The sequence below is a fragment of the Scaptodrosophila lebanonensis genome, unplaced genomic scaffold, assembly GCF_003285725.1.
Source record: "Scaptodrosophila lebanonensis strain 11010-0011.00,11010-0021.00 unplaced genomic scaffold, SlebRS2 tig00000072-arrow-pilon, whole genome shotgun sequence".
Lineage (NCBI taxonomy): Eukaryota > Metazoa > Arthropoda > Insecta > Diptera > Drosophilidae > Scaptodrosophila > Scaptodrosophila lebanonensis.
In genome coordinates, this window is record NW_022060558.1 from 4971755 (window position 1) to 4997795 (window position 26041).

The following is a 26041-nucleotide window of genomic DNA, read 5'->3' on the forward strand; positions in this document are numbered from 1 at the left end:
ACCAATTTTGACAGACACAATAACATTGCAGATCGTGCTAAAGTGGAATTTTAATAAACATTAATTTATAACTGAATCAGTCAATTAAAGGAGATAAAGTTTTATACATATGTATAAGTATAAAGAGGATTGATTTATTCGCAACGGTTGGCAATGGTATCTATTGGCATTTTGCGTTTCTACTCATACACAACCGCAATATCCAGGTATAGGTAGTGTTGATCGGTTATATTATACGTATTATCGCTATTAAACCACATCTTATCATCTTACGACTGTTTATATTATGTTTTTTCGCTCAAATCTATTCAAGTTCATAGGAACTCGTAATGCCTTATCTACATATTTTCACATGCTCAACTGATAGTGCGCATCAAATAAAAGTATATTTTGAACATTCCTATAACAACCCGACTCCGTGGCGCAACGGTAGCGCGTCTGACTCCAGATCAGAAGGTTGCGTGTTCAAATCACGTCGGGGTCATATAACAATTTGTATTTTTTTTAATTTATTGAACAATAATTTCATCCGAATAGCTCACGATATCGATAGGGAAAGAAAACCGGCATAATACATGTACATTCAGATATTATTTATTCCATAAAATATTAAATAGGAGCAATAATTAGAATGGTCGTGATGTTTTGGATTTTGGGGAACATCTGTAACTCATGATAATCAAAGATGCAGTTAAGCCGGTGTAATACTATGTATACTATAAAAATAAAAAATTAAAAAACTTATAAAAATCATAAATAATGTACAGTGTTAAATGAATTACATATAACATAGAACTAAGTTTCCCGCACATTGCGAAATAGGATTGATGCTAAACCCATATAAAAATCAGCGTAAAATATTTTGGCAGGCATAGCCACACAGATAATGGAAACCGTATCGGATGCTGACACTTATGCGCATTTCAAATTAGTTTGGCAACGGTTTGAAATTGAAATTTTATTGTGGTTTTAAGCCATCCCTAAACAAAAAACAATATATTAAAAAATAAACGCAAAACACACACACACACCCTCGGCAGCCATCAAAATCAGTTTGGGTTTATTACAGTAGTAATTTGCGGTTTTCGAAGCGGCAAAGTTTGGGAAAAGCAGCTTATTGGGTTATGGGTCAGGCGAGGCGAAAAAGAAAGGGGAAAGTGGCATAAATATTCTGTTGGAAAGGGAAGATTAGAACGACATGTGATTTATGTGGTTAGCAAACTTATGGGCTTGGCAAGCACTTCTCATTGAGTAGTTGAGCCACATTTTGGGAAGTTTCCAACGAGTCTTTGGCCCAAGCATCCCCCTCCCCCCATATGCAAATCGAAATGGTGAAGCCCAGTTTGAAAACGGAGTCAAATCTAAAATGGTTGTGTTGATTTTATGATTGTTTTTGTTGTCTTCATTCCTATTTGCTTGAGCATATCAAAGACCACACTAATTGCTTTGGCTCGCTGTTTTTGTTTGTTTGCTCAGCCGCCGGCTAAACAAAAATTCCAAACATGATACAACCAAACCGACAAAGCACAAGTGTGTGTACAAGTTGTGAGTTCTAATGCTGGACCGTCACATACTCATACACATAAGTATAACCATATAAGCGAATGTAAGTTGCCGCCAAAAGCCCTAAGGGTGAAATTAATTTAATGTTGTCAACAATATTTTTGCTCCACAGACATGCAAATAGAGGCAGACGAGGACGATGATTTGATGGGAATGGAGGAGCAAGAGAATTGTGCAGGGTTGTAATTTTTAATTAAAAACTCTTGTGTTACTTTGTTGCCGTTGTTATTACTATTATTGTTACTGTTTCTCGTGTGGTCTGCCTGAGTGTCGTGTGTATGCAGCTGGCTATATTTTGTTAATTTGAATAATCGTTGTTTATGTTACTTTTGCGGTCTGTATTGTAATTTGCTGGTGGGATATGTGAAGCAGAGGTCAAGTGTGTCCTTTCAAAACGAGTTTTTAACTTTTCCCACATGTATTATAACGGATTAGAACTGTTCGATAGCGGTAGAGCAGGTGCAGAGGTATTTGAAATGTAATTAATTAATTAGTACCAAGGGATACAAGTTGAGTCTGGTGACTACAAAGGGTTTCATAGCGATACGAAGAACGGGTCACTAATTGTTCACTTTAAAGAGTTCGCATTGCATCAATTTCAGCTCAATTTTCAAGATACTACCAGTGAGTAAAGATAAAAGTAAAAATAAAACACTTAAATGGCTTCAAGGTTTATTCATGAAGTCGGTAAGTTCTTGACCACTCGTCATCATAATCTACAAAACGGAATACAAAATTGCTAAAATGTATTCACCTTTGAACACAAAAACGAAAATCAAATATTTAAAAGGAGCATAGGTCAAGCACAACCATCAACCGCAGAGTTCATTCAACTAACTATGTAACAGTCTAGCCGAATAGCAACATATAGCAATAGACAGTACACGTTCACAATCTCTCTTCGTCTGCCCTGTCTGTTCACTTCAACCTCAGAGCACCCCATACGAAACAGAAATCGCTTGCTCACACACACACACACACACACACATACTGGCAGAAACACACCCACATCCCACCCCTAGACCCTACTGCACCCAAGCCAATAAAATTCAATACTAACAACTTCCGCCAGCATGCACAAAAACTTTGCACCATACAGCGGACGCCATAAAATAGACCATGAATTTGACTGTGGCAGTGTTGCGACTCTTTAAAATGGTTGCCAGCGTTCATTTTAATTGCAAAACTTTTTGTGGTGCAGCAGATCAGATCAATGGACAGTGTGGGTGTCATTGTTGTCATCGTTGTTATTGGCTAGAAATTCTTACTACTGCCATTTTATTGATTTATCAAAAAAAAAAAGAGAACAAAAACTGAAGGCCAACAGCTGCCGGGGTGGTACCAATTTTGTTTGGCAAAGTCTACTTTTAGGCTTCTTTCCGCTCTTTCGCTGCACATCAAACAATCATTAGTAGCAAACAAAAAAGTTTGCTCTGCTGCCGTTGAACTTGACGGTCTGTTGTTTAACACATCCTTGGGTTTTCGACTTGGGCATAACTTTGGGCTTAGCGGTTGCCAACGCCCACAAGCCAGCTCTTAGCAGTCACAGTGGCTTACAACTTCACTACCGCAAAAAAAAATTAATAAAAACAAAAACATAATAATCATAAAGAGTTAAAAAGTCAAGCAAGTGCGGCCGGATACACAAATTCTTTACACGTAAAAAGTATGATTATTGAAATCCCAATTCTGTATTTTGGTAAACCCGTGGCTTGTACGTAACTCATGTCTGTTGCGTTGAAAAAAAAACCGATATAAAAGGGTTGAATACAAATTTTTTGAATAATGAAAAGTATTGAGAATGAGGGGATAAATAAAAAATACATGTCGTATATTCATTCATTCATTTTTTAGTAGCCAAACTCTCAAAACTTAGTTTATTCGTGTGCACATCTAAGAGCGGGTATACTCTCACAGTGTATAATAATATTTATAATTTTTTTTAGTGTGTGCACGAGCGTGCTACGATTTTAGTTTTGTTTCTGTTTTGTTTCTTATATTAATTTAATTTTAAATTATCTGTTTTTATTAACTTCGTATTTGTTAGCACCAGCGCAAATTATCTTTTTAATTAATTATGAATACCGACTCTAAGATGTGACAGTGCCGATAACAGTCATATCGATTAACAGCGCAGCAATATCAGTGAAATGTTAGTAGCGATGCATTAACAGCGATCTAACTATTAACAGCGTTATGCCAACCGCAATTTGGTAGCAGAGTAAAAAAACGGACTCTTTTATTTTAGTAATAAATATAGGAATAATTGCTTGCTTATTCATACCAAAGCAAGACATTGCAAGATTGCACGTAAACAAATTTTCCAGTCTGGCCATAGCTTAATAAAACAAAAATTTGGCTGCCTGCTGGTCACGTGGCCCTCAAGCAACCCTTCTGAATTTAACTTTTTTTTATTCGACCCTCTCTCCGTTTTTTTCTTTGGAATTTTAATTAACCCCAAATCAATTGTTGCGCAAATTCTGTTGTTAATTTGTCTTGACATTTAGCAGAAACTAAGAAACCTTGCCATTAACATCCTTTTGGCTTCTCTGAGGACTTTAGGAGGGACAAACTCTATGGATTGAGTCTGCTTTCAATAGCTGATTTGGCTTTCAAGCCTTTCTGTTTGTGAACTAGACTATTGTTAGCACCCGATGTTTTCGATAATTGATATTCCCTATGTCGACATACCAACGCTTTGCAATTCTAATTTGGTAATGAGCAACAAAATTGGATATCATTAACAGCAATTAGTACGATGCGATAATTTTAATTATGCATTCCAATGCGCGCACACAAACAAATCTGTTTTCCGTGCATTGCATTCCGTATATGTATAACAAGATAGAACGCTACAGTCGAGCAAGCCCGACAGTAAAATAGCCTGTACTCTCCACAAAAAAAGAAAAATTAAAAAAAAAAATTAAAAAAAAAAATTTAAAAAAAATTTAAAAAAAAAATTAAATTATTAAAAAAAATGAATGAATGAATTAATTAATTAAATTAAATGAGAATACATGTTTATGTTCAGTTTTAACAGCATACATTTACATCACGTAGCTATGCGTGTTTATATGCGTGTATGTATGCAGCACAAAGTTGAACCAAAGCAGCAACAACAACAACAGCTGCGGGCAGCGCTGCCGACAGAGGCAGCGCATGAGCAGCGATTTGCTTATGGCTATAACTTTCTACAGAATTGACCTATCATGATGAAATTTGGCATACGGACACATTAGTACTAACTGGATGTACCTACCAAAATTGATTTCAAAATTCCGAGAATTACGGAAGTTATAAGAAAAAACACGAATTGCGGGGGAGTGGGGGGGTGCATCGAAAAAAAACTCAAACTCGTACTTTCTCGGCCTTAGGAGAATATGGAAACCAAGTTTGGTTATTCTAGCTCTTATACTTTCTGAGATCCTTGCGTTCATACGGACAGACAGACGGACAGACGGACAGACGGACGGACGGACAAGGCTATATCGACTCGGCTTCTCATCCTGATCAATAATATATATACTTTGTGGGGTCTGCCACGCCTCCTTCTGTGTGTTACATACATGCGCACAAAACTAGTATAGCCTTTCACCCTTTGGGTACAGGCTATAAAAATGTATTCATTTATTTGGGTATGATGCGTTTCCGTTCTGTTTTTGTTCCTACATACATATATTGAACCAATTGTAATTAGTAAATAATTAGACGCACGAGCAGTTTATAGCAAGCATTTCGTTTATTTCCCATTATTTGCAAATAACAATCTATATTGGTTTAATTAATTGGTAAAAATGTGCAGCATTCAGTTCGGTATCGCTGTTCGGCATACAATTATTTTAAAGCGCGCATATCTATACGAGCCATTAGATAGATATTACAAATAAGAATCATATAACTAAATTGTTGCGAAATATATCGAGTAAATTAAGAGGTCTTTTTTTTCTTGACATATTAATTATTTTCTGTAATTTTTCGAAAATTATGTATTTTATTTCTAAGGAGTAGTAACAAAGTTACATGGTAGAAATCATCAACTCTTTACATTCACCAAAACTGGGAGAGGGTTCGAAAAGTCAAATATTATTAAAAAAAAAAGTATAACCGTTTTTAGGTTTCTAGAATTAAGTATCTGAAATATATAAATTAGAGTGGTAATCAATTATCAGTGATTATAAAAATAATCCACAATTTCAGTTTAGTCTAAGAGCCAGTTTACTTTATACTAAAACTAATCAAATTTGATAATACTTATATATGTGGTATTACCGATCTCATTTAGTTTCTATTGTTTGTTGATTGTCTCATTGATTCTGCACTCCAATTTTAAAGCGTCTTTTTTATGCGCTTATGTGTTCTAATTGCTCAATTAATTTACGATGTGTTGAGTGTGGCAGTCGATGTTACCCTGAACAAGTGAAAAATTCGCACGATCAGTCTCTCATCTTTTCATCTTTTTATTGGTATTCAATTACATTTTTTCCATTGCACAGAACAGTCGGCAATAGTCGCATCTTTTATACAATTTAACTCGAAAATCCTAGACTTGCAAGAATTGAAAGACCACGTCATACACACGTACATGAAAAACGCCAACGCAGAACTCATCATAAATCCTTATGACCATTAATAATCATTAGTATAAATATATATATATATATATATATATATATATATACACTGGTCGGCACAATTATTTTGACGAACTGTACTCACGACTATCGGTGCTGGTTGTTTTTAGTTTCAAGGAATAACGGTACAATTTTCATACGGGATATAGAGTTCATAGCAACAACAATATGTAGGCAAAATATTTTGTCTATTACTCTTCACACCTTCTTTCTACAAATGACAATGTGAGTTGACTGCGGATTCAGGCACGGCATAAGTATTTTGACCAAATCTTTGTCGCCGTTTTCGCGCACGTTTTGTCAAGTGATACTAAAATAACTTTGCTGTAACCATTTTTGTTGACCTTTCAACATTAAATTCATTCAAATTTGATTGAAAAGTTATAAATACAATGGGAAAAACAGCAGAATTAAATTATGTTGTTAGAGCCTCAATAGTGGCGAAGTTTAATGCCGGCGTAAAACCAAAAGACATTGCAAATGAATATAATTTGTCGCGGCAAACAGTCCACTATCAAATTAACAAATATAAGACCCACAATGACGTCAAAAACTTGCCTAGTTCAGGTGCTAACCGCAAAACAACACCCATTGAAGATCGAGTCCTATTGCGGGAATTTAAAAAAAATATTCATTTAAATCCGCAAGCTGCTGCAGATCAATGGAATAAGTCGACCAAGACTCCAATCAGTGAGCGTACTGTTCGGCGACGCCTAAAAGAAGAAGATTTTAAGACATACAAAGCGAAGGACATACCTTACATATCAAAGGTGAACAAGCTCAAAAGATTGGCTTTTGCAAAGGAGCATCTGCATAAGCCAAAAGAGTTTTGGAGAAGCGTTCTATGGACAGATGAAAGCTCCTTTGAATATAATTCATCAAAAACAAAGATTTTTGTAAGGCTCCCACAGTTTCAAAGACAAAAAAATATCCCCGTATGTCAAAAAGTGAGCCATGGCGGAGGCTCAGTCATGTTCTGGGGATGCATTGCGTACAATGGGTTAGGTGATTTCGTTCCCATCATCGGCTCAATTAACCAGCAACAATATTTGAGTACCCTTAACGAAAACGCATTCCCTTCCGGTGACAGGCTGATTGGAGAATCATTTATCCTGCAACAGGATAACGCCCCATGCCACAAAAGCAAAATGATAAGAGCATTTTTAACCGATGTTGGTGTTACTACTCTGGATTGGCCACCACAAAGTCCGGACTTAAACGTTATTGAGAATGTGTGGTCTCTTGTAAAACGTAAAAGAAATGCGTCTTTGCATAAAACCGAAGAAGAAACTATTTCCGAAGTCACTTCTCTTTGGAAAGAGATACCATTAGAGGTCCTTCAAAATTTAGTGGACTCAGTTACAAGACGTCTTCAAAAAGTTATCGAAGCCAAAGGCGGGTATACATTTTATTAATCTACCATCAATTTCTTATGTTTTGTTTAGTATTAAGCTTTGTTTTTTTTGTTTATATCCATTGTCAAAATACTTATGCCAACCCATGAAAATTACCTTGATTTATAATTTTAAAAGTTCTTATAAAAATATATCCTTTGAATTATTTTTAAGTTTGTAATACCAATATGGAATTGAGAAAAAAAGTTTCCTTTGATATCTTAAACCAATAACCAGTTATTGACAAAAATGTATGATTTTCTTCTCGTCAAAATAATTGTGCCGACCAGTGTATATAGATGTACATATAGTATATGTTTGAGAATAGCTCCTCCATCTTTAAATAGTTTGGGCAACAACTTCACCCGAGGAGCTTGTCGCTGTTTTACCCTTTGCCCTGAGCCGTTTCACAATTTGTCAAATTCATTCAACTGTGCGAGCAATATTACACACTATACCAACAATAAGGGCAACTACGACAACAACAACAAATACAACTGCATAGAAATATGAAACAGAACCGAAGCCAAGGCTTAAACCTAGCCCAGAAACAGGCACCGACACTCATTCACATTGCCAAGAGCCTGGACAACATAAACAGAAAATAAACATGAAATTGCACATTTTTCACATTTTGCACGTAATTTTTTGCCCCCTTATTCCCTTCCAACAACTAAGCAACAAAATTAGGGTCACTCTAGAAATATATTCGGGCTAAGTGGGTGTGTGTGAGTGTAAAATATGCATGTTGTGGTTTGGCTCTTCAAGAAGGCGGGGCAGGCAAATTTTCGGCTGTTATATTTAACCCTTATCAAAAGCATTTTTTCCTTTTCTGTAGGAGGAAAATAAACAAATACTGATTACATTTTTGCCAGTGCCTTTGAGTGAGATTTATGTCATTGCTGGATCTCATTTCTCTTTCTATCTAGCCACACTTGCCGGCCTCAATCTGCATGTGTTCTGCTTCCGTTTAGTGCTTTTAGTCCTCCAGGACATGAACGCATAACTCAGTCGAAAGAACCCTTTGCCTTCGCTGGTGGTAATCATGCTAATAAAAATACATACTTTGTTAATTTGCATAAAAATGCTGATTTTCTCGTGCATGAACTACTGAGCTTCGAATTTTAATGTAAATTCTAAGTAAAAATTGCGCCATTTTGTTTTTGTTTTTTTTTTTTATTTGAATAAATTTCCCTTATTTCTACGCACTTTTCTTTCGCCTCTTTACACTTATCTGGGCCGTGCACCAAATTAAAGCCAAAGTTTTAGCGCAAAAGTTTCTCGGCCCCCTTTTTTCAGTTGAGCACTCCAACTTTCGAACTGCTTCAGCAGGAGAGCTCCAGTTTGCCAGTTGCTTTTATGCTCATTTTTTAATTAATACGCATACAGATAGTATTCGTAGCCGTATTACATAAGTTCGTTGCCACTCGCAATTGAATGCAACTAACAACTTCACTCACAGGCACTACTACAGGCAAAGCTCTCGAAATACAGCTCCCGGCCACTGATTGGCACTGGCATGGAGCTTTTTATTAATAGCTATTTCAATCATTGAATACAAACCATCAAGAAGGAAGCCTTAATTTAAATGCAAGAACTGGGGAAGCAAAAATAGCAAGAACGGGCGGAAAAAAAGAGTTAATGAAAACAAATAATGCCACTATCCAATACCGAATGCCTTGTAATACCAAGAAGAAGAAAACAAAGATAATCCTCAATTGAATGCCACTACGGCAACAACATGAAGCATCAAAATAGGAAAGAAAAAGGGTCTAGAAGTTATCCTCGACGGCGTTCAAGCTATAAACCCTTCAAAGTCGTTTATAAAAACGTTTTCAATGTTAGAATCGCATGTGTCCGACAACTAGCCCGTACCCCTCACCGTGCACAACCGCACGGCGTGGTAAAGGTAAAGGATACAACTACGGTATAACTCCGCTGGAAGTTTAAAGTGACAGAAGGAATATCCGGCATCGAAGGCTGTCGGGACCAAAAAGAATGAGGGACAACAACGGATGTGGAAGTAAGAGTAGACTCGCAAAAATGGCTGCTGAAGTTTTCCGACGGTTGTTCGAAAGGTCGCAAATAGTTGGATCAATCTGATTGTATCATCGAACAATGTATTAACAGAAATTTTTAAAGAAATTACGTAAACTCTTCGGTTGCGTTGCCATTGATTGTCATATTAAAGCCTGGCACCATGAGGAGGAAATCGTCCGACGAAAGCGTTTTATCAATATCCATTTGAAAACTTTTTTTTTATCAAACATGTGCTTTGCTGCATTCTACACTGGCCGAAAAAGCAAAAGTTGGGGCATAACATCAGAAAGTAAAATTTTAAAATGCAGAAAAAATCTCTTAGTATTTTGATAGAATATAGACAAAGGGATAAAAATACAATGTAAAATTTTTTTTGTGCAGCCCTGGTATTTTTACGGCTTTCTTAAAGTCAGATGATTTTATGCTTCATTACTTTGAAATTATTTTGCTGCTACTGAAATTGTTTTTTTTTTTATTCAATTTTAACCCTTTGTCTTTGTTAATAAACATTGTGTTTTCCACCGGTAAAGGTATGTAGATCAATGAATGTGTTATGCTGTGTTTGGCTTTGCTTTTAAATGTTATTGTCGTGTTGTTTTGTTTTTGCAAATCTAACCTATAAATTACGAGTTTTATGGAGTAAAAGTAGGCAATAATCTCGCACCTTCTCGAGACTAATAATGCATTTGTGTTCAGTAATATGTGCTTAACATAATGTAACTAATTGTATTTGCGCCTTTGGTAAATATTGAAGGTGGGCGTGAAACTGAAGATTTTACCAATTGGGTGTTTGGAAAGCTCATTAAAAATATACAGGCAGACAAGAAAACAGAAATTATGAGACAAATATCCAAATTTTATCTCATACATTAAGAAATTTTTGCCAAATTGCCAAAGGAAAATCGCACACTAGGTATTTTGTTAGACTGTTTCAAAATGGAAGAAGGCACCAAATATGTCGAGAATGTTCATTGGGATGCCTCGCCGCAAACGCAATTTTCAGCGCTAATTTTTAGATTCAATAGAAGTAACCTAGATAACGTTTAAATAGAGCGATCATGCAATACCAACGCATCCCACAAAAGCCAACTGCTAATTGGCAACTGTCACATACAAATGATAATATTAAGCTATCCCCATTGATACGAGCATGCGACTACTACATAAACGCTAAACAGCAGCCCACGAGCATTGGTTGACCAAATGCCACCAAAGCCTAAATAAACACTAACACAACAAACTCTGTGCTGCTATCCCAATGCGAATTCCAGTGAATAGCATAAACACAAAAACAGTTAAATAAACAAAATGTGAATTACAAAAGAAACCACCGCACAGGTTTCGTTGCAAGTGGGGCCATTCAAATACTCGAACCGCATCGGGAACTCGGAGTAGGAAATGAAGTTCGGCGTTAATGAAAAACAGTAGTGGCGGCAGCAATAACAGCAATTGGATGCTTTAGGGGAGCAGCGTACAGTAAAATCTCAGTGCAACAATTTAATAAATAAAAGCGAATTAAAGCGGAATGGCAATTGGCTCCACTGACATGTCGTTGTCTAGGAGAGGGGTTTGGAATCTGGGAGGGGGGAGTAAAAGGATGGGGCAGCCAGTCACAATGAATTGGCAGCTGATGTCGCTGTGAACGACAACTCTATAAGATAGTGTCGGGCGGGCATGTAATCAACATTAATGTTAATGTTGCTGCTGAAACTAGGCCCATGTCTGTGTGCAACAGTTGCAGGGTTGAGCGAATGAATGAATCACTCTGTTTGCGCCACACGCACACACAGAAAAACACACACACTCACATGGAGTTGTTGCAGCATTGAGCAAACATCTGCAGCAACCTACAGCGACGCCACCATCATCATCAACATCAACAAAAACAGCGGCAGAGACAACGGCAACATGAGCCGAACGCATCACTAGCAACATGATTACAAACATGCGGTGGCGAGGAAGCAGCAGCCGCAACAACAACAACAGCATTTCGAACGCCCCCGGCACTTGCAACGCTGCCAAACTCCGACTGACATTAATAAATCGCTTTTATAGCAACAGCTCAGCGCATTGTCTTTCAAAACGAAAACTGAACGCTAAAGCTACTTTGGCGCGTCTGTTAGCAACAATTGGGGTTTTTTATTTTCTAGCTAAATATTTGTATGTGTATGAGTGTGTGTTTATTTTGTTCTATTTGTTGTGGCTCTGAGCTCTGTACTACGATTTATTAATTCCACATTACTGCGCACAGACCAATGCGATTTTGGTGCAACAGAACAGAAGTGACCCAAAAAACCACTAGAGATGCCAACAACGCTTTGTTTAGATGTCGCGCCCAGAAACATATCGTACTTGCACATATCCAGGTGAGAGGAGTGTTGGAATCATGTGTTGGAATCATGCCAACCACGAAACATATGGTGTGTTTTGTGGTGCAGTGGAAGGCCTGATAGCGTTAGTGAACATTTTGGAATCATAACAGACATGGAAACAGAACACCAGTATGTAGAGATAGCAGTTCTCGACCATATTAACACATGGAGTATGTTATGGAACGAATACATTATTTATGTTGAAATATCTTCAAAAACAAATAAGTAACTGAGCAAAATTAATTAACTAACCAATTCGGCAGACACTTCGGTCCTATGGCAGATTTATAATGCACTGCTCGTCACTTGAATGAACTTGATTGAACATGACTGAATTCTTATCATCAATCGTTCCTTAATTTTTATAGAAGTTGTGCAAGCTTAATTTATTTTAAAATAGCAATTGATTAATTATTTTAATAAAATTTTCTGAGTATGAACATAAAATGAAAGGTCGGAGCAAAAGGGCGACTAATTTTCTCTCTAAATTTCATCAGTCAGCAGCCTAAATTATATCGAAATTATTTAAAAAAAATAAACTTATGCAATTGTATAGCCTGTTAATCAGAATGTATTGTGCGATGAGAGAAAATGCAATCTTAATTGATCTGATGGTTATATTATTAAAATTTGTTATTATTTTCCTTATTTATGGAAGTCAGAACATTTCTACCCTTCGAGTACAAGGTATACATACGTGTATTAGGTATATGTAGAGTATGACCCAGGTGAAAGGAAGAATCGCCCTTTAAAGTGCATACGTATATTCTCAACTTTCGTTTTAAATTTCACATATACATATATAAAAAAGCCATTCCATATAAATTTGACTGGACAAAGGACATTTTAATGTACACACATTTATCGTGAATAGTATCGTGAATTTTACGTGCTTCTACAAAAGGAGTCAACAAATAAGCTGATATTAATTTTTATCCCTGCACAACCAGCAATTCTATGTGTCTCCTAAAAATGTTTGATGTTTTGCCAAATTACATAAACTAATCAAAGCGATTACATATTTATAGAAATTTCTTAGCCTTGTCTTAGCTCAGGAACAGCAACGAAAAGAGTCACACATTCTCTTACAACGTACAATTTATTCGTTTAGAAAGTCATCAAGGGCTGAAAACGTTCACTGCCGCTCATCTGATTTACATAACCAACACCAAAGACACTTTGTTGTTGTTTCTAATATGGTTGCTGTTGTTGCTGTTTCTGTGGAGGTGCTACATTTAGTTTAAATCTTAATGCTGCGTCTAAGTGGCAGCTCATCTTATAAATATTTCTTGGTTGACAAAATTGAAAACAAATTTAAATGTTAATGCGTGTTCCCAATTTAATATTCTACAATGCGCCTTGGAGATTAATGAAACCACCAGATGTTCAGGCTTGCCTGATTGTGTCTGTGTGCGAGCAGGTCGGGCCTTGAGCTGGGCCCGTGCGCCCGTATGCCATGCCGAACGTCTGTCCGTTTGTCGTGTCTGTATGTCATTGTCAGCTTGTGGTTGCCACTCACACTTAGTGAGTGTGTAACTTAAAACATGTGACTGCTGCATACAATTTGCATATTATATTATTTAATATTAATAGGTATGTGCTTTACAAGTGAGTGCTTTACAGTGTATGCGAAAAAATTGCTGACATTCGGAGTAATTGTTCGGATAATGATCACCGTACCAGTATGTGTGAGTAACTGACTTAATAAGGCTGACAAATGCCGCAAAACACAGAGCTAATTTCAATTAAGTAAATAATTTGAGAATACCTCCATCGAGTACTGTCCCCTTTACCACTGTTCTACCATCTAAAGTAACATTATATTTAACAAGTTATTACATACAACTAGTTTAGAGACGATACATTTTATGACAAAGTGCATGTTCTAACTACCATATAGGCGTTTTTGAAATCTGGGCATTCATCCAGGCAGGCGGACATGTCTGTATCGATATATACTATATGGAAGCTTCCTTCTCCCTGTTACATACTTTGCACAAGCAATTTTTCCGACTCAAGTACGGGTATAAAAACGGGGGGAAAGTACGATGAAATCAACTAAATCAAAATTATGGAAGTATTCTTGGGCCATGGAAAATATTCCCATAGTTGGCTACACATGCACAACCATTCATATGGCTTTTACATAACATTATCAATTTTTAAGTGAGTTGGCACTGTTCACTATTTATTAAGTATATATAAATACTATATTTCACATTCCCTTCCCTCGCATATTTTTGTATTAATGGCAGAAAAAAACGTTGTTTATTGAAAATATTCGTATAACTTAAAGTTTAGCTTTTCCCACTAGATTCTTAACATCGTTCAGAAGTTTACCGCTTGTTCGCTTATTTTGCAGTGGATATACGAGCTTGTGCCTTTCCAATTATCTAAAATTAAAATAACCCATAACTCTTTGCGGGCTCTTGAATTCCGTTTAAGTTTTGGATATGCGGCAATCGCAGCTGGCATGTAATATAAATACCATCTCCTCTGTACACGCTTCTCAACAACTGGGATTCCGATTCGCTTTCATCTGGGCCTGCTGAACAACTGCTGCTTAGCGCTGAGTCAGCTTTATTGCAGAGCGCATTTCTGCATTTATGTTTAAAATTGAAATTTGAGCGGCGCAATTATGTTAATGGAACTGACGAAGAGGCGCAACATAATAAAATCACATCAAATGAAAATTGTTGCACTTTCAAAACACAAAAAGCAAGTGGCGTTGTTCGCAAGTGTGTCAAGTTCATTATGCGATTTCGACGACTCCCTAAAATGTAAATAAAAGCACAAACTGTGAGCAAAGCTCAATCAGAAATGCGTCAGGTTGTAACTTTTCAACAACGGGTAGTAAGCAATTTATTTATTCTGCTCACACATATGGGTCGACATAACCAAGTGAGTCAGCGCTGATACGAAAATGCGGTTCTCTTTTCCTGTTTGCATATTTGCACGAATTGTTGTTGCCGAAACACTTTGTTTATTTTAATTTGTGTGTTCTTTTTGTCTGTATTTTTTAAATAAATGTTTTAGTATTTATTTGCCTTCATGGCAGGTGTGCTGTGTGTGTGTTACTTACGTTCAGCTACTGGGATGGACATTTAACACAAACGCTCGTACATACCTGCAAAATGAATGGGAGAACGTGTAAATAAATTTAATTGCTCTGCAAATATTTGTCGATAAAGAGTTTTTAATTTGAACACTGTCAACATATAGTATGTACTTACGTTTCAATGTCAATATTTAACGGACAATAAATTTGCCAGCCCTATCGCCTATCTATAAATAATATAGAATTCTTTACTTAAATTTGTTTGAGATGCCGAGAAAATCGGATTATGCTAAAAGCTAATCAGCACGTGGCAATTGGCAACAACAATAGAGCGGATTGTAAGTGTTTCAATGGATGCTGCAATTGTTCAATTTCTCTTCATCCGCTGTATCTGGTGGAAAAGGGGAAAATCAATTAAAACAGTAGCCAGCTGCAGATCCGCAATTGGTGCTAGCACACGAGTACATGCGGCAATAAGCCTATAGACATTACAGCAACAGCAACAGCAACTACAACAACAACAGCTACGGCTACAAGCATTCTCAAGAGGCCAAAGAACGAACATGCAGAATGGCAGAGAAGTGAAGCGAAAGTGAGGCAGGCAGGTGTAGCAAACATGTGCGGAAGCCAGCTCATGTCAATATGTAATGGCAACGGCGATGCCTGCAAATTGCCAGGCAACACCAGCGACTTTTGCACCAGTGGCAACAATGGCAACGGCGCTACAACTGCTGCACAATAAGAGTCGTTGCACGCCTTTTAAAAGGTACGTATCTGGCAAAATGGAGTCTTTGCGCCGCATGCGTGCTACGCACAACGACAATTGCATATTTGGCATGTTGCAACAACAATCGTGACACGTGCGCACGATTATGAAATGACAATAGCAGAAATAGGGAGCTGCAGCAAGATGGCAGAACAGTTAGCAGCTGTTGTTGCTGCGGCTTCAGCTGCAAAAGAAGAAAATTAAACAACAAACAAAATTAAATTAATTTAAATAATTAATTACATTACATAAAAAATATTCCATACATTCATTTACATTTACATCAGAATCGTGTCTATGCGTGTTTGTGTGCATTGGGCCCGGTTATATAGCTATAACTTTCCTTCTAATCACCCTATCATATAGAAACTTGGTATACGGATATATAATCACTAACTGGATGTGTCTACCAAAATTCCAAGAATTACGGGAGTTATATAAAATCGTGAATAGGGGGAGTGGGGGGTGAATCGGAGAAAAAGAACAAACTCGTCCTTTCTCGGGATCAGGAGAATCTGTATACCATGTTTGGTTATTCTAGCTCTTATACTTTCTGAGATCCTTGCGTTCATACAGACAGACGGACAGACTGACGGACATGGCTATATCGACTCGGCTGGTCATGCTGATCAAGAATATATACTTTGTGGGGTCTGCCATGCCTCCTTCTGTGTTTTCCATGTACACCCGCACAAAACTAGGGTATATTAGTTTGGGTACAGGGAATAAAAACATTTCTGGCCTAGGAACTAGGAGAGTCTTGATCAATCTGGAATCTGCCGTTTTCTTAATGCAAGCGTTCATTCCGACAAACACAAATGTCTAATGATGAATATCTGATTAAGAATTTGTGTACTTTATGGGCACAGATTCTCGAACCACAAACCTAATACTATATGTACGCATACTCTTTTCTCGCTTCAGATACAGGGTATAAAACTAAAGAAGTTGAAAGAACATGTCCAAAGGCTATTAACACCATGCATTGCAAATTTTTCGTACAATGTGCAACACACAATTTTTTACAGAGAAATTCACGTTTTTTCAATAAACTGATGTAATAAAAAAGTATTTGTTATTTGTTCATTAACCACTGATTTTTTTGATCACTGATTACTATGCTAATCTAATTCACAAAACAACACCAGAGTATAGTACTTTGATCACTGATCAGTCACTGTTGGATGCAATGGTAAGAGATCATAGAATATCAAATTTAGTGATCACAAAAAATGTGTCGCAAAAATAGTATATAACTATATAAGAGATCAATTTAATTAAATTAATTAAATTAATTTAATTTATTTTTTGTGGGGTGGTACAGGGTATTTAAGAGTTGAGCCTGCTCGACTTTAGCATTCCTTTCTTGTTTTAGGTTTAAATATTTTACATTTATATAAAAACATTTACATGAATGTAGTCTTGTCAGAGAACTTGAAGAAGAAATAAGTGAATTAGTCAAGTACTTTCTAGAAAAGTTAGTTGAGTTCACCCGGAAATTGATAATCGAAAATGCACCAAGTGCTGAAACAACACCAAAATTGTTTTGTGGGCACAAGAGGCCCATCTCTAAAACAATTGCCACATAATGAATGGCATCTTCCACTGTGCAAGGCAGGCAGACAAAGAGCAACTGCAAAATCCATAGAGCTGCAACAGCTACAAAAATAGCAACAAACCGCAACATTTAAGTGTTTTGTCGCAGCAACAGCAGAAACCACAGCAGCAACACCAGCAGCAACAGCAAAAATAATTTCAACTAGCAACTTGCAATAAAAGCCAGTGCTACCCACAAAGTAGCACCAACACACAAAGGCAAGCAAAATTGTTAACCCATTTGTGCATATTGGCAAGACATAGAGTGCCGGCATAAAGCGTGAGTAGCAAGTTTGGCATCATCTTTAAGCAGCTGCTGTCAAACCCCCTTTTTAATTACACGAAATGTGTTAAACTTGGCTTAAGTATTTTGGTTTTACGACGCTTAAAGTGCTACAGCCATAAAAAGTGAGCCAAAAAGCGTTAGCTCGAATGATGCGCGGCAAGTTTTTCGTTTACTTGATAATAACATTTTGTAATATATTGTTGCGGAAAGGTTGTTAAAAACGCTTTTATTAAAAAAAGGCGTCCATAAAACCTTCAATCCCGCCGCAAAGAAAACACATTTATAAAATCATGTACGAAATGGAGAGCGAGCTTTACTTATATCGTAGATGCAAAAATCTATAATTTATATGAACGACTTGACAAGGGATTAGTCTAGACGGTGCGAAAAATCCCGTAACATGTAATATTATACACAAATTAGCAACAACTACCACAATTAAATCAACAAACATACGAACTAAGGAGTGTGTGTTTTCCCCTCTAATTAAGTCAACACTTCAAACAACCTTGCGCTGGCGTTATAGAAACAAACGAACACTAACACATACAGGCCATGTTAAAGGTCCGAAAACCCGCCACAGCCCAACCACGTACGAGCATAGTCACGCTCTACTAATTTCTAGTTTAATTATTTTCAATTTTACACAAAGTAACCACTGCAGCAACAACAACAACAACTAAAAACGAACACTTGACATCTCAAACAGAAAAAAACAGCAATTTAAATGCAGACCGCCAACGACGACGCCTGCAATCAACGTGACTCTGAGCCGCTCCTGTGCACCCAGCCCTCAAGCAAAACAGTGTGTAATTACTAATTACATTCTGAAAAATAATAATTTTTAGAATGAAAATATATCGTTGTTGATTGTTGCATTTAATTGCACTCAAAATAAACTTTGCATGGAAAATAAATAGACAAAATTACATTTATGTTATGTTAAAGTAGAATTGTAGTGAAAACCTATGTTCATATACAAGTAAAATGGCAGCCGCTATAATGTTATCTATGTATATACATACATATCTGGCCACACAACTGCACGTATTGGTTTCAAAAATAAAGTACTTCACAAAAAACTATGCCCAAAAACATCATCATGTTTTTCGATTTTTTTGGTGCATTGCAGTACGTAATGAAATCTTCAAGAAAATATAAAATATTTAAACAATTAGGACAATAGACTTCATTATAAGCTGGCAACGCAGCAATAACTCTAGAGGTGACCCATCCCAATGAAGTCAACTTAGCTAACACAGACAGGATTTAATGGAGAAATTATTTATTTATACTTATATTTGTCAACCAAAAATTGACATTCGACAATGGAAAACTATATTTAAAGGCAGTTGGAAGGCTCTATAGTGCACTAAGGCGACTTCCTTTGACGCAGAATTTTCTGCCTCACACCCTTGCTATTTTATGGAATATAAATCTTCGGGAACTGTGATTCTGTAAGTCAAAACAAGATAAAAGTAGCACGTAGTAGCATAGCACGGTATATTTTCAATATTAAAAGAGGACACTTGATTCCTGGATAAAGCGAATCTGATCTTCTTGCATAGAATTATTACACGAAAAAATTACTTTCACGTCATCAAGAAGAACCAATAACATAGTTTGTTAACGTCTTTTCCAGTTTATTTTTGACGCTTTCTTGTCTTTTAAGTAGCATTTATAACGTATGTCTATGTCGACAGCTAATATTTTGTTGATAAAGAATATGAAATACAAATATTATTTTGAAGTAGGTATATATCTTTATACGCAGCTTTTTCTAAAGAGGGGAATTTTTCCTAAAGATTTAGACTGGTAGAGGGGGTTCCTATTTTTCATCCTAAATATTGCACCTACATACTCGTATGCCGTGGTTATTGTTCAGTGGCGGCATGGAACCGTGTGTTGCAACCTTTCATCACTATTTCGCATGCCCAAACGATACAGCGGACAAATGCACAATTGGAACAAGCTGTTGCAACAACCCAATTAGTTTTAGTTTATGTGCAACATTTATGTGTGGCGCCATTAGGTGTTTATGTGCGAGAACCCATTGTATTTTACAGGTACATGGGCTGCGCACATACTATACATACATGAATATGTTTGTATATATACTTGTAGTATATGCCATATGAATTTATTTACACAATGTGTGTGTGTGTGTGGCAATAAAGCGCTGTTGTAAAGCTCCAACAATTTATATAATTGTGTTTTCTTTGCAGCTTAAATTAAAATAAATAAAAAAAAAACAGTAGCAGGTTTTATCCTCTGCTAATTTGTTGCCAGCAATTAATAAAAAGCATTGTATTTAAGGGTTTTATGATTTAAGATTTAAAAAGTACAGGCAATTAGTTGCAATTATTTACGTATTTCAATAAATAATTAATTAAACATGCTTTATGAATGTGCATAAATTAGTGATTGCCAATTATAGCGGTAAACTTTATTTTTTGTATGCGAATCGGAAAATTGCGAAATCGCCTATCAGCTTGAAATTGTTGTGCTCTTTATCTTATCACCGTCATCGCTTGAACAATCAATCGCTGGCATGACTCAGATTCAGACATATAGCTCACTTTCTTGTTGGCTCGCGTGACAGTGCCAGAGCCAGTGCCAGACAATTGCGCAAAACACTTGAGACATGGCACAAACAACAGAGACTGCGACAACCCCTAAGGCTAGACCCGACTTGATAATAGCCTTGGCCATTTAAGCGTGCCACAAACTTAATTAGGCGTCTCCCAAGCCCAGCGGCCAACAAATGTGGACACAGAGTGCAGTGGAGTAGGGGGACAGGTGTAGGGGTGTAGCCTGCTCATAGTTCGAAGTGAAGTATACATATATGTTGTAGGGGTGCTTAATAAAAATCAGTTGAGTATGGCAACACTTGAAACCAAGGATGTGTATGACAACAATGCCGACACATACAAAAGCGGCCGGACCGACGAGTCGGGCCAACATGGTTACTGGGGTAGAAAAGTAGCAAGCATTTTCAAATGAATATAATAGAAAAGCCATGAAAGCTTTAAGTGCACAACAACATCGCATATAGTATAGTATACGAACAACAAACACGTAGACACGTAAGCATCATTAATCAAATGTCCAGACAAGTGTAAAGTATAAGTAAGCACGGCGACCCTGCCCAGCTCAGTCATCACACAAAATGGCTCCCTACACTTCACAAAATCATTTATGGTTCAATGCGGAATTGAATTTAATTGAATGAAGTCATTGGAAAAGGTACACAGTGTTATTGTGTCCCAGATCTTTGGGGAAAATTTCGCTTTCTTAATACTATATGCCAAGCGTACAACTAAAATGCAATAAATACATTTTATTTAACACGTTCAACAAGTCTTTAAGTAGTTTGATCTAGGATTGTAAAATGTAATATTACAAAACATCGATGTTTGGTACTATCGATATACTTTCGAGCAAAATCAGTGGTGAGACGATATATCACAACAAAACATCCATTAATATTTTTTGTGTTGAGAGTATGTTGAATATAGTTTAATATACATATATACAATAAACAACGAATAGCTTTGCCATTTCTACTGGTTTTTTATTTCCATTTGTCACAAATAGACATTCAAATTCGCTTAGTTGCAAAAACCGACTTGAATTTGTCAACATGAGGCCAGTAAGGGATAAGGAACATAAGGTTATAGCGAAAAAGAAAGGAATCTATATACAGAAGCAATTTTTTTATCTGACTTTGACTTTATGCCGGTATAATGCAATTCGTAGAATGTGGGTCATTAATCTTATCTCTACAGTATCTAGACATTATCGATTATTTAAAAAGGCAATGTAAATCAGATATATTATGGAATTAATACTGCTGTTTTGAAATACCATAACTTAGGAATGAAAAACAATCAGCATTGCCAATATATTTGTAGACCCTCGTATGAAGGATATGTTCAGATAAATACAGGGATTTGACTAATAAAGTTATAAGTGTCGGTCGAAGATGGCTTCTTTGAAGCAACTATTAGGGAGTCTCTGCGAACTACAGCAACTTGAATATGAGAATAAGATTAGTATCTATTCGTATATAGTTAAAATCAAACTTAAATTTTGCAAGTCAAGTAAACGTTGCCTCATTTAATTCATTTTTACACATGCAACATGTGAGCAGCACAGTAAGACAATGGGATGCCATAGCAATGTTTCAATTCTAAACTGATTCTTGTTGGGTTCAAATTGGATCTTTATTTTTTGCTAAGTGTAGTCGCTAGCCTTTAAGGAAGACTGAGTGAAGAAATGAAGTGCCCAGTGTGGAAGACGGAAGCGTCGGCATGAAAGTTTAACGGTAAACTCTGTCATCCCCTGCCCAGACAACACCCCATGGCCCCACCCAGACAACATACGTACCTACAATTTCGAGAGGTTCGCCTGTAGGCTACGTCCCCCTAGTGCTCCTGCCCAGCCTATGCTCAAAGAGCACTTGAGGCCCCACCTTTGCCAGTTGACAATAAACATTGCGATTTCTGAACACCAGCCGCCGACGCACTCGCACTTTGTCAAACACAGCCGACAAGAGAGTGTTTGTGTGTCTTAATACTCGCACTTGGGTTTCGTGGGTTTCGTGGGTTGCTCTCTGGGTTGTCGTTGAGTCAAGTGTGTGGACGCGCGCTTTACGGCAAAATCTAATAAGCGCCGCTTGAAAACAATATATAATATGTGTGTAGTAAATACGAATATAGTATGTTCGTATGCGTGTAAGACTATATGGGCCTATAGCCCAGGCCACATTGTTGACATGGATGACAGTGCCTGACATTTGAGGTTCCCAGGTGTGATTAATTTGAGCTCTTTCTTCTTGTATTGTATCATGCAATTTAGTCTCGTAATGGAATTTGTGGTTTTTTGATATCATTGAATAGTGTAACGTGAGCTGAGAGATAAGGAGAGGAATGCCTTTTTTGGCAATAAATACGGGTTGGATTAAAGACAGTGTGTGGTCGTGATTCCTTCATTTCTTAGGTATGAACGTATGTTCCTAATTTTATGCACCTTCAAGGAATTATTTATTTAACGAACAGATTTGTGAGTTACTTTTAAAATTGGTTTAATTTTTGTTTCTCTGCAAACTATTTGTTACAAGGAGGACAGGGATACCTTTTTTTTTACAATAAATACGGGTTGGATTAAAGACACTGTGTAGTCGTGATTCCTTCATGTGTGTTTTTTATTTTCACATCAATTGGGCTAATTTCTTAGGTACGAACGTATGTTCCTATTGTTATGCACCTTCAAGGAATTATTTCTTTAGCGAGCAGATTTGTGATTTACTTTTAAAATTGGTTAAATTTTGGTTTGTCTGCAAGCTATTTGTTAAGGAGAGAAGAGGAGGAATACCTTTTTATTGGTAAATAAAAATATGATTTGGATTAAAGACAGTGTGCAGTCATGATTCCTTTATTTGTGGTTTTTATTTTCACATCAATTGGGCTGATTTCTGGAGTATGTTCCTAATTTTATGCACCTTCAAGGAATTGTTTCTTTAGCGAAAAGATTTGTGAGTTACTTTTAAAATTAGTTTATTTCGGTTTGTCTGCAAACTATTTGATATTTATTTTTGTGACGTAATTATTTTTTCTGTACGTTCTTGAGTTCTTCTGCCCCTTCTGACTGCTAGAGCAGACAAATGTGGTATCATCATTATTTTTGGGCACTCCTATGGGGTCAGAACCACATTAAGCGGGATCATTACTAAAAAGCAATTTATATTCCATAGAATCCAATTACGCTATCGGTAGATTTATTATGGAGGGGTGTGTTGGGTCGAGCTTATCTGCCTTAATTTTCAATAACGAGCACAATTTCTTCCTTTGCCGTACAAACTATGCAGTTTAGTCATAATATGAAGCATGCGACTGGTACGATAGTTAGATTAACCCAGCAGCCACCGTGCATTCAACTCAAATAAAACGCTGACCAGCAGCAACAACAAGAAGAACAACAAGCAGAAGAACAACAGCAATGCGCACATCACATGAGGTGACAAAAACAGCGGTGCAGTGGGGTGTGGTGTGGTGTGAGTTTGAATTAAATTGGTTAGAGTGAGTGCCGCTTCTCCGAGCTGGGATCAGGGGTGGGCTCGGCTGAGACGAGAGCAGCCACTCAAAGTACGGAAAATACGTGCGACAAATGCGAAGAAAACACAAGCAGTCCAACTGGCAGGAGCGGAAAACGGAAAACCGTGGACAGCTGGTGACAACCAATTGTTGTTGATGGGTGGCGAACATGGTACGAGGCAGGGAAGGGAATGTGTGGGTGCGACGACTGCGTGCCACATAGCGACGTGACACATAGCAAAAACTTAGAGCCGGAGTGTGCGGTTCACTTACCTATGTACGTACGAGTATCGTTTGTACGTGTATTTCGCTGCGGTTTTCCACTAGAAAACCCAGACGGTTTATACCCCGGACACACGCGCAGACACCAAACGGATGTAATTAAGGATTTTGCGTGCCAAAAAGAAAAGCGTTGGAAAATTCTCCACCGCCACATCTCTGAATTGGTAAATGCACAGCTCGGGGTGAGAACAGTTGTCGCCAGTTCCATGAAAATTGCAATGCAATGTCTGGGTGGATGACAGTCGCTTTATGGAACACTATGCGCATAATTGTTTGTCGGTTTGATTAGCAGATATGAAGAAACATTCGTCAGGGTTGCCCCTAATTGCTTTTGTTTGTCGTTCGCCCATAACAGGGGATGTGTAATTTGCTTGGACATGGTGATTACAGATATTCTCGTAGTTTGTGTTGGATTTGATAAATTCTTGGCAAAGAGCAATGGGATGATGAATGACGACTTTTATCACCAGCTAAGAATTCAATTTCAATAATTACAATTATAAAATACATTATTATAAAATACTGACTTTTATGAAGCTTTAACGGATGTATGTATGTTTAGCTCACGAAATTTCGTCACCGACTGATTAATCGCTTTCTGTATTTGAGCATAATGCTGTCTTAGTTCTCATCGCTTCATAACGACGATATACTTGTATGTATATAGTATTGCTATTTATATTAAACATTTATATTGGAAGAGATGTAATTAATTCATCAAAGTCTTCACACCTAAAAATAGATATTTTTGAAAAGTGTTCAGGATTAATATGCATTTTATGCCTTCACATTATTACATGTGTCGCAGGGAGTAGGCGACAAGAGTGCTTAAAATTCACTTGAATGACATGAATTATTACATAAACGAAGAAGAGAGCTTTCTGCACATAGTTGGACATACAAATATATACAATTTTCAACACAAAAAAAAGCAAGCAAATTTGTTTTACTTTCTTTCTGTAAATGTTGCTTTTATTTAAGCGTCTAGATTCGTTTTCTGCATTCCCTACTCATAGCCATCAGACGTTTCAGCATAAATCAACAAGAATTTCTGCGCTGTGTCCCGGCAAAGTCGTAAAATCACAGAAACATGAGCAAAATTAATTTGCAGCAGTCCCTAAAAACAGTCAAGCGGACTTAAGCGAACAAAATCCTTTAAGCAGCAAGAGTTGGAAACTGTTTTATATGCAACTGCTCTTCGTTTCAAATTTGATTAGATGGGCTGCCTTATTTTCTTATTTATTTAAAAATACATATATACCCAAATGTGCACTAATTTTGGTTTTGGGCGCTTTCGTTTTGAGAAGTTAATAAAATAAACAAATATAATGTAATTTATGGACGACCCAAGCAATTTATTGGCAGACAAACAGTCGCGGAACCCGCCACTAATAAGCCAAAAAAGATGTGCAAATAAAATGGCACGAGTGTAATAAAAAAGAAGAAAAAAAAAAACACACCAACAACAGCACGCACATCATAAAAGAACTATACAGGCTGGAGAAGGGTGGCCAAGACAGACGATGACGACGACGACAAGGAAGATGAGGACGCGACTTGAATTTCTACGCAATTTAACTTTCTTATATGCGAATAAGCAGCAGCAACGGCAACAACAGGAGTGAGTTGTAAGAGGAATAACGAACGCCGATGGCAGAAGGAAGCAACTTTCAGCGGCGGCAAGCAGCGACAAAAAAGTTAAGCCAACAAGTACTAAATAAGTATATAAATATATCGATGTATGGTACACTCGTACGATATAACGCATGTTCTGCGATATAAGTATGTTGCCCGTCGCGCCGATATATACAAAGCCATGTAACAACGAGAGCGAGCGCTGCAAAAACTTCGGCAATATTAAACCAATAACGGCTTAGACTAGGTTGCGTCCTGGGGGCCACCACGGCTTTCTTAAGTCCAACTTCTCCCAGTTGACTAGGCAACTCTGTAGGATAGCA

General features: G+C 37.1%; 1 protein-coding gene and 1 non-coding gene across 3 annotated transcripts in view; one reads left to right on the top strand and one right to left on the bottom strand.

The window, feature by feature from the left end:
* The window catches only part of LOC115625534 (furin-like protease 1), a 223334-nt gene that overhangs the window by 165014 nt on the left and 32279 nt on the right, over window positions 1-26041 (bottom strand). The gene's annotated exons all lie outside the window — the stretch shown is intronic.
* On the top strand, window positions 413-484 carry Trnaw-cca. The gene has a single exon. It is a non-coding gene; the product is annotated as a tRNA-Trp (tRNA).